Source organism: Halictus rubicundus, unplaced genomic scaffold, assembly GCF_050948215.1.
Source record: "Halictus rubicundus isolate RS-2024b unplaced genomic scaffold, iyHalRubi1_principal scaffold0112, whole genome shotgun sequence".
NCBI classification, from domain to species: Eukaryota; Metazoa; Arthropoda; class Insecta; order Hymenoptera; family Halictidae; genus Halictus; species Halictus rubicundus.
In genome coordinates, this window is record NW_027488653.1 from 415524 (window position 1) to 425401 (window position 9878).

Below are 9878 nucleotides of genomic sequence, written 5' to 3' on the forward strand. Positions count from 1 at the left end.
ATCCTATCCTCTATCCTATCCTATCCTCTATCCTATCCTATCCTCTATCCTATCCTATCCTATATCCTATCCTATCCTCTATCCTATATTATCCTCTATCATATCCCATCCTCTATCCTATCCTATCCTCCATCCTATCCTATCCTCTATCCTATCCTTTCCTCTATCCTATCCTATTCTCTATCCTATCCTATCCTCAATCCTATAGTATCCTCTATCGTATCCTATCCTCTATCCTATTAAATCCTATATCGTATCCTCTATCCTATCCTATCCTCTATCCTATCCTATCCTCTATCCTATCCTATCCTCTATCCTATCCTATCCTCTATCCTATCCTATCCTCTATCCTATCCTATCCTCTATCCTATCCTATCCTCTATCCTATCCTATCCTCTATCCTATTCTATCCTCTATCCTATCCAATCCTATATCCTATTCTCTATCCTATCCAATCCCCTATCCTATCCTATCCGCTATCCTATCCAATCCTATATCCTATCCTCTATCCTATCCTATCCTTTATCGTATCCTATCCTCTATCCTATTAAATCCTATATCGTATCCTCTATCCTATCCTATCCTCTATCGTATCCTATCCTCTATCCTATCCTATCCTCTATCCTATCCTATCCTCTATCCTATCCTATCCTCTATCCTATATTATCCTCTATCCTATCCTATCCTCTATCCTATCCTATTCTCTATCCTATCCTATCCTCTATCCTATCCTATGCTCTATCCTATCCTATCCTCTATCCTATCCTATCCTCTATCCTATATTATCCTCTATCCTATCCTATCCTCTATCCTATCCTATCCTCTATCCTATCCTATCCTCTATCCTATCCTATCCTCTATCCTATATTATCCTCTATCCTATCCCATCCTCTATCCTATCCTATCCTCTGTCCTATCCTATCCTCTATCCTATACTTTCCTCTATCCTATCCTATTCTCTATCCTATCCTATCCTCTATCGTATCCTACCCTCTATCCTATCCTATCCTCTATCCTATCCTATCCTCTATCCTATCCCATCCTCCATCCTATCCTATCCTCTATCCTATCCTATCCTCTATCCTATCCTATCCTCTATCCCATCCTATTCTCTATCCTATCCTATCCTCTATCCTATCCTATCCTCTATCATATCCTACCCTCTATCCTATCCTATCCTGTATCCTATCCTATCCTCTATCCTATCCTATCCTCTATCCTATCCTATCCTGTATCATATCCTATCCTCTATCCTATCCTATCCTCTATCCTATTCTATCGTCTATCCTATCCAATCCTATATCCTATTCTCTATCCTATCCTATCCTCTATCCTATCCTATCCCCTATCCTATCCAATCCTCTATCCTATCCTATCCGCTATCCTATCCAATCCTATAACCTATTCTCTATCCTATCCTATCCTCTATCCTATCCAATCCTATATCCTATTCTCTATCCTATCCAATCCCCTATCCTATCCTATCCGCTATCCTATCCAATCCTATATCCTATCCTCTATCCTATCCTATCCTTTATCGTATCCTATCCTCTATCCTATTAAATCCTATATCGTATCCTCTATCGTATCCTATCCTCTATCCTATCCTATCATCTATCCTATCCTATCCTCTATCCTATCCTATCCTCTATCCTATATTATCCTCTATCCTGTCCCATCCTCTATCCTATCCTATCCTCTATCCTATATTATCCTCTATCCTACCCCATCCTCTATCCTATCCTATCCTCTATCCTATCCTATCCTCTATCCTATCCTATCCTCTATCCTATCCTATCCTCTATCCTATCCTATCCTCTATCGTATCCTATCCTCTATCCTATCCTATCCTCTATCCTATCCTATCCTCTATCCTACCCTTATCCTCTATCGTATCCTATCCTCTATCGTATCCTATCCTCTATCGTATCCTATCCTCTATCCTATCCTATCCTCTATCCTATCCTATCCTCTATCCTATCCTATCCTCTATCCTATCCTATCCTCTATCCTATCCTATCCTCTATCCTATCCTATCCTCTATCCTATCCTATCCTCTATCCTATCCTATCCTCTATCCTATCCTATCCTCTATCCTATCCTCTATCCTCTATCCTATCCTATCCTCTATCGTATCCTATCCTCTATCCTATTAAATCCTATATCGTATCCTCTATCCTATCCTATCCTCTATCGTATCCTGTCCTCTATCCTATCCTATCCTCTATCCTATCCTATCCTCTATCCTATCCTATCCTCTATCCTATATTATCCTCTATCCTATCCCATCCTCTATCCTATCCTATCCTCTATCCTATATTATCCTCTATCCTATCCCATCCTCTATCCTATCCTATCCTCTATCCTATCCTATCCTCTATCCTATCATTTCCTCTATCCTATCCTATTCTCTATCCTATCCTATCCCCTATCCTATCGTATCCTCTATCGTATCCTATCCTCTATCCTATTAAATCCTATATCGTATCCTCTATCCTATCCTATCCTCTATCGTATCCTATCCTCTATCCTATCCTATCCTCTATCGTATCCTATCCTCCATCCTATCCTATCCTCTATCCTATATTGTCCTCTATCCTATCCCATCCTCTATCCTATCCTATCCTCTATCCTATCCTATCCTCTATCCTATCCTATCCTCTATCGTATCCTATTCTCTATCCTATCCTATCCTCTATCCTATCCTATCCTCTATCGTATCCTATCCTCTATCGTATCCTCTATCATATCCTATCCTCTATCCTATCCTATCCTCTATCCTATCCTTATCCTCTATCGTATCCTATCCTCTATCCTATCCTATCCTCTATCCTATCCTATCCTCTATCCTATCCTATCCTCTATCCTATCCTATCCTCTATCCTATCCTATCCTGTATCCTATCCTATCCTCTATCCTATCCTATCCTCTATCCTATCCTATCCTCTATCCTATCCTATCCTATATCCTATCCTATCCTCTATCCTATATTATCCTCTATCATATCCCATCCTCTATCCTATCCTATCCTCCATCCTATCCTATCCTCTATCCTATCCTTTCCTCTATCCTATCCTATTCTCTATCCTATCCTATCCTCAATCCTATAGTATCCTCTATCGTATCCTATCCTCTATCCTATTAAATCCTATATCGTATCCTCTATCCTATCCTATCCTCTATCCTATCCTATCCTCTATCCTATCCTATCCTCTATCCTATCCTATCCTCTATCCTATCCTATCCTCTATCCTATCATATCCTCTATCCTATCCTATCCTCTATCCTATCCTATCCTCTATCCTATTCTATCCTCTATCCTATCCAATCCTATATCCTATTCTCTATCCTATCCAATCCCCTATCCTATCCTATCCGCTATCCTATCCAATCCTATATCCTATCCTCTATCCTATCCTATCCTTTATCGTATCCTATCCTCTATCCTATTAAATCCTATATCGTATCCTCTATCCTATCCTATCCTCTATCGTATCCTATCCTCTATCCTATCCTATCCTCTATCCTATCCTATCCTCTATCCTATCCTATCCTCTATCCTATATTATCCTCTATCCTATCCTATCCTCTATCCTATCCTATTCTCTATCCTATCCTATCCTCTATCCTATCCTATGCTCTATCCTATCCTATCCTCTATCCTATCCTATCCTCTATCCTATATTATCCTCTATCCTATCCTATCCTCTATCCTATCCTATCCTCTATCCTATCCTATCCTCTATCCTATCCTATCCTCTATCCTATATTATCCTCTATCCTATCCCATCCTCTATCCTATCCTATCCTCTGTCCTATCCTATCCTCTATCCTATACTTTCCTCTATCCTATCCTATTCTCTATCCTATCCTATCCTCTATCGTATCCTACCCTCTATCCTATCCTATCCTCTATCCTATCCTATCCTCTATCCTATCCCATCCTCCATCCTATCCTATCCTCTATCCTATCCTATCCTCTATCCTATCCTATCCTCTATCCCATCCTATTCTCTATCCTATCCTATCCTCTATCCTATCCTATCCTCTATCATATCCTACCCTCTATCCTATCCTATCCTGTATCCTATCCTATCCTCTATCCTATCCTATCCTCTATCCTATCCTATCCTGTATCATATCCTATCCTCTATCCTATCCTATCCTCTATCCTATTCTATCCTCTATCCTATCCAATCCTATATCCTATTCTCTATCCTATCCTATCCTCTATCCTATCCTATCCCCTATCCTATCCAATCCTCTATCCTATCCTATCCGCTATCCTATCCAATCCTATAACCTATTCTCTATCCTATCCTATCCTCTATCCTATCCAATCCTATATCCTATTCTCTATCCTATCCAATCCCCTATCCTATCCTATCCGCTATCCTATCCAATCCTATATCCTATCCTCTATCCTATCCTATCCTTTATCGTATCCTATCCTCTATCCTATTAAATCCTATATCGTATCCTCTATCGTATCCTATCCTCTATCCTATCCTATCATCTATCCTATCCTATCCTCTATCCTATCCTATCCTCTATCCTATATTATCCTCTATCCTGTCCCATCCTCTATCCTATCCTATCCTCTATCCTATATTATCCTCTATCCTACCCCATCCTCTATCCTATCCTATCCTCTATCCTATCCTATCCTCTATCCTATCCTATCCTCTATCCTATCCTATCCTCTATCCTATCCTATCCTCTATCGTATCCTATCCTCTATCCTATCCTATCCTCTATCCTATCCTATCCTCTATCCTACCCTTATCCTCTATCGTATCCTATCCTCTATCGTATCCTATCCTCTATCGTATCCTATCCTCTATCCTATCCTATCCTCTATCCTATCCTATCCTCTATCCTATCCTATCCTCTATCCTATCCTATCCTCTATCCTATCCTATCCTCTATCCTATCCTATCCTCTATCCTATCCTATCCTCTATCCTATCCTATCCTCTATCCTATCCTCTATCCTCTATCCTATCCTATCCTCTATCGTATCCTATCCTCTATCCTATCCTATCCTCTATCCTATCCTATCCTCTATCCTACCCTTATCCTCTATCGTATCCTATCCTCTATCGTATCCTATCCTCTATCGTATCCTATCCTCTATCCTATCCTATCCTCTATCCTATCCTATCCTCTATCCTATCCTATCCTCTATCCTATCCTATCCTCTATCCTATCCTATCCTCTATCCTATCCTATCCTCTATCCTATCCTATCCTCTATCCTATCCTATCCTCTATCCTATCCTATCCTCTATCCTATCCTCTATCCTCTATCCTATCCTATCCTCTATCGTATCCTATCCTCTATCCTATTAAATCCTATATCGTATCCTCTATCCTATCCTATCCTCTATCGTATCCTGTCCTCTATCCTATCCTATCCTCTATCCTATCCTATCCTCTATCCTATCCTATCCTCTATCCTATATTATCCTCTATCCTATCCCATCCTCTATCCTATCCTATCCTCTATCCTATATTATCCTCTATCCTATCCCATCCTCTATCCTATCCTATCCTCTATCCTATCCTATCCTCTATCCTATCATTTCCTCTATCCTATCCTATTCTCTATCCTATCCTATCCTCTATCCTATCGTATCCTCTATCGTATCCTATCCTCTATCCTATTAAATCCTATATCGTATCCTCTATCCTATCCTATCCTCTATCCTATCCTATCCTCTATCCTATCCCATCCTCTATCCTATCCTATCCTCTATCCTATCCTATCCTCTATCCTATCCTATCCTCTATCCCATCCTATTCTCTATCCTATCCTATCCTCTATCCTATCCTATCCTCTATCATATCCTATCCTCTATCCTATCCTACCCTGTATCCTATCCTATCCTCTATCCTATCCTATCCTCTATCCTATCCTATCCTGTATCATATCCTATCCTCTATCCTATCCTATCCTCTATCCTATTCTATCCTCTATCCTATCCAATCCTATATCCTATTCTCTATCCTATCCTATCGTCTATCGTATCCTATCCCCTATCCTATCCAATCCTCAATCCTATCCTATCCGCTATCCTATCCAATCCTATATCCTATTCTCTATCCTATCCTATCCTCTATCCTATCCTATCCTTTATCGTATCCTATCCTCTATCCTATTAAATCCTATATCGGATCCTCTATCCTATCCTATCCTCTATCCTATCCTATCCTCTATCCTATCCTATCCTCTATCCTATCCTATCCTCTATCCTATCCTATCCTCTATCCTATCCTATCCTCTATCCTATCCTATCCTCTATCCTATCCTATCCTCTATCCTATCCTATCCTCTATCCTATCCTCTATCCTCTATCCTATCCTATCCTCTATCGTATCCTATCCTCTATCCTATCCTATCCTCTATCCTATCCTATCCTCTATCCTACCCTTATCCTCTATCGTATCCTATCCTCTATCGTATCCTATCCTCTATCGTATCCTATCCTCTATCCTATCCTATCCTCTATCCTATCCTATCCTCTATCCTATCCTATCCTCTATCCTATCCTATCCTCTATCCTATCCTATCCTCTATCCTATCCTATCCTCTATCCTATCCTATCCTCTATCCTATCCTATCCTCTATCCTATCCTATCCTCTATCCTATCCTCTATCCTCTATCCTATCCTATCCTCTATCGTATCCTATCCTCTATCCTATTAAATCCTATATCGTATCCTCTATCCTATCCTATCCTCTATCGTATCCTGTCCTCTATCCTATCCTATCCTCTATCCTATCCTATCCTCTATCCTATCCTATCCTCTATCCTATATTATCCTCTATCCTATCCCATCCTCTATCCTATCCTATCCTCTATCCTATATTATCATCTATCCTATCCCATCCTCTATCCTATCCTATCCTCTATCCTATCCTATCCTCTATCCTATCATTTCCTCTATCCTATCCTATTCTCTATCCTATCCTATCCTCTATCCTATCGTATCCTCTATCGTATCCTATCCTCTATCCTATTAAATCCTATATCGTATCCTCTATCCTATCCTATCCTCTATCCTATCCTATCCTCTATCCTATCCCATCCTCTATCCTATCCTATCCTCTATCCTATCCTATCCTCTATCCTATCCTATCCTCTATCCCATCCTATTCTCTATCCTATCCTATCCTCTATCCTATCCTATCCTCTATCATATCCTATCCTCTATCCTATCCTACCCTGTATCCTATCCTATCCTCTATCCTATCCTATCCTCTATCCTATCCTATCCTGTATCATATCCTATCCTCTATCCTATCCTATCCTCTATCCTATTCTATCCTCTATCCTATCCAATCCTATATCCTATTCTCTATCCTATCCTATCGTCTATCGTATCCTATCCCCTATCCTATCCAATCCTCAATCCTATCCTATCCGCTATCCTATCCAATCCTATATCCTATTCTCTATCCTATCCTATCCTCTATCCTATCCTATCCTTTATCGTATCCTATCCTCTATCCTATTAAATCCTATATCGGATCCTCTATCCTATCCTATCCTCTATCCTATCCTATCCTCTATCCTATCCTATCCTCTATCCTATCCTATCCTCTATCCTATCCTATCCTCTATCCTATATTATCCTCTATCCTATCCTATCCTCTATCCTATCCTATCCTCTATCCTATCCTATTCTCTATCCTATCCTATCCTCTATCCTATCCTATCCTTTATCGTATCCTATCCTCTATCCTATTAAATCCTATATCGGATCCTCTATCCTATCCTATCCTCTATCCTATCCTATCCTCTATCCTATCCTATCCTCTATCCTATCCTATCCTCTATCCTATCCTATCCTCTATCCTATATTATCCTCTATCCTATCCTATCCTCTATCCTATCCTATCCTCTATCCTATCCTATCCTCTATCCTATCCTATCCACTATCTTATCCTATCCTCTATCGTATCCTATCCTCTATCCTATTAAATCCTATATCGTATCCTCTATCCTATCCTATCCTCTATCCTATATTATCCTCTATCCTACCCCATCCTCTATCCTATCATATCCTCTATCCTATACTATTCTCTATCCTATCCTATCCTCTATCCTATCCTATCCTCTATCCTATCCTATCCTCTATCCTATCCTATCCTCTATCCTATCCTATCCTCAATCCTATCCTATCCTCTATCCTATCCTATCCTCTATCATATCCTATCCTCTATCGTATCCTATCCTCTATCGTATCCTATACTCTATCCTATTAAATCCTATATCGTATCCTCTATCCTATCCTATCCTCTATCGTATCCTATCCTCTATCCTATTCTATCCTCTATCCTATCCTATCCTCTATCCTATCCTATCCTCTATCCTATCCTATCCTCTATCCTATCCTATTCTCTATCCTATCCTATCCTCTATCGTATCCTATCCTCTATCCTATCCTATCCTCTATCGTATCCTATCCTCCATCCTATCCTATCCTCTATCCTATATTGTCCTCTATCCTATCCTATCCTCTATCCTATATTATCCTCTATCCTATCCCATCCTCTATCCTATCCTATCCTCTATCCTATATTATCCTCTATCCTATCCCATCCTCTATCCTATCCTATCCTCTATCCTATCCTATCCTCTATCCTATCATTTCCTCTATCCTATCCTATTCTCTATCCTATCCTATCCTCTATCCTATCGTATCCTCTATCGTATCCTATCCTCTATCCTATTAAATCCTATATCGTATCCTCTATCCTATCCTATCCTCTATCCTATCCTATCCTCTATCCTATCCCATCCTCTATCCTATCCTATCCTCTATCCTATCCTATCCTCTATCCTATCCTATCCTCTATCCCATCCTATTCTCTATCCTATCCTATCCTCTATCCTATCCTATCCTCTATCATATCCTATCCTCTATCCTATCCTACCCTGTATCCTATCCTATCCTCTATCCTATCCTATCCTCTATCCTATCCTATCCTGTATCATATCCTATCCTCTATCCTATCCTATCCTCTATCCTATTCTATCCTCTATCCTATCCAATCCTATATCCTATTCTCTATCCTATCCTATCGTCTATCGTATCCTATCCCCTATCCTATCCAATCCTCAATCCTATCCTATCCGCTATCCTATCCAATCCTATATCCTATTCTCTATCCTATCCTATCCTCTATCCTATCCTATCCTTTATCGTATCCTATCCTCTATCCTATTAAATCCTATATCGGATCCTCTATCCTATCCTATCCTCTATCCTATCCTATCCTCTATCCTATCCTATCCTCTATCCTATCCTATCCTCTATCCTATCCTATCCTCTATCCTATATTATCCTCTATCCTATCCTATCCTCTATCCTATCCTATCCTCTATCCTATCCTATTCTCTATCCTATCCTATCCTCTATCCTATCCTATCCTTTATCGTATCCTATCCTCTATCCTATTAAATCCTATATCGGATCCTCTATCCTATCCTATCCTCTATCCTATCCTATCCTCTATCCTATCCTATCCTCTATCCTATCCTATCCTCTATCCTATCCTATCCTCTATCCTATATTATCCTCTATCCTATCCTATCCTCTATCCTATCCTATCCTCTATCCTATCCTATCCTCTATCCTATCCTATCCACTATCTTATCCTATCCTCTATCGTATCCTATCCTCTATCCTATTAAATCCTATATCGTATCCTCTATCCTATCCTATCCTCTATCCTATATTATCCTCTATCCTACCCCATCCTCTATCCTATCCTATCCTCTATCCTATACTATTCTCTATCCTATCCTATCCTCTATCCTATCCTATCCTCTATCCTATCCTATCCTCTATCCTATCCTATCCTCTATCC